The following is a 1,599-nucleotide window of genomic DNA, read 5'->3' as shown; positions in this document are numbered from 1 at the left end:
TTCTGGTGTTCAAATGTGGGCAGCACACGGCCAGGGCGGTTCCTCCCAGCAGGCTGAGTTAACGGTTACACAAAAGACACCAGAGCTTAATGCCTTAGCTGGCTTAGTTTGCTTGCTGTGCTATAGTGACCAAGCAGTTTTCAGATCTGGCCAAAGGGGACCCTTTTGATCCACGTTCTCGAACTCGTTTTCTCTGCAGCTAGACTGGCACTCCTGGGACAAGAAAGGGAAGCAAGGACTAGATCTTCCTTCCTAGTTCTGGGAAGATCTGCAGAAGGCAGGGTAGAACAGGATCCCATTCTCAATCCCTGGTGCCTTCAGGTAGGCCTGGGCATGACCTCTTTTTGAAGCACTGGAGAACTCCTGCAATAGGGTTGCTCTCGCAAGGTTTAACTGGATAGGAAATGTGTCCTGCCCAGCAGTTTTCCCTCTAACAGGGATTCCCAGATGTTGTTGACTGATTAAGTGCCATCAAGTCGGTGTTGACTCTTAGCCACCACATAGATAGATTCTCTCCAGGACAATCTGTCTTCCACTTGGCCTTTAAGGTCTCTCAGTGGTGCATTCATCGTTGTCGTAATTGATTCCATCCACCTTGCTGCTGGTCATCCTCTTCTCTTTCCTCCCACTTTCCCCAGCGTTATGGACTTCTCAAGGGAGCTGGGTCTTCGCATAATGTGTCCAAAGTAGGATAGTTTGAGCCTGGTAATTTGTGCCTCGGGTGAAAATTCTGGATTGATTTGTTCTAGGATCTATTTGTTTGTTTTTCCTGGCTCTCCATGGTATCTTCAAAAGTCTTCTCCAGCACCAAAGTTCAAAAGTGTCACTACTTTTTCTATCTTGTCTACAAGTGGTCTATCTTGACTACAACTCCCAGAATTCCCAAGCAAAAACCATTGCAGCTGGGGATTCTGGGCCTGCCTTGGTCTAAATCAGCTTCCAATGCTCCTATCCCTTCTCAAATATTGACTCTGCAGTATTCCAAGCCAAAATTGCTGTCTCGCTGCAGTCCAAAAAACAGAACCCCCGAAGCCGACCCGCAATGTCAACACCCGCTCTTCATGCCTGAGACGCTCCAGCTATTGTTGGAATACATGTCCCGTCACCCGCAGCTGCAACAAACTGGCTGGGGATGGTGGGAGGTATAGTCTGCGAGCAGCTGGAGAACTTCGAATGCCCCCCACCCCCCGTTTCCATGCATTACACCATCAACAAGGCTGCTGCTATACACAGCCCTCAAACTCTGACCCTTGTGGTATTTTTAGCTGTCTCTTGCATTCCTAATGCTTCCTTCACCCAAACTGCTCAACACTTACCCTGCAACATCCAGGGTCTGCACTAACGAAATGGAGATGACGAAGGAGGGGTTGACCATTGCCTCCTCCCGCACAGTATGAGACGATGCCTTTCAGCATCTTCCTGTATCGCTGCTCCCCAATATAGGTGTTTCCCATAGTCTGGGATACATACCAGATTCAAACCAACAACCTCTTGCTCGCTAGGCAAGTTACTTCCCTGCTGAATCGGGCTACATTCTAACGCTCAGTGAAAAACCCAAATTGTGTGTGAACTGCTCCTCAGTAACCCGCAGGGACTTTG

Source organism: Hemicordylus capensis, chromosome 7 (assembly GCF_027244095.1).
Source record: "Hemicordylus capensis ecotype Gifberg chromosome 7, rHemCap1.1.pri, whole genome shotgun sequence".
Taxonomy (NCBI): Eukaryota; Metazoa; Chordata; class Lepidosauria; order Squamata; family Cordylidae; genus Hemicordylus; species Hemicordylus capensis.
Note: the sequence above shows the minus strand (reverse complement) of the source record.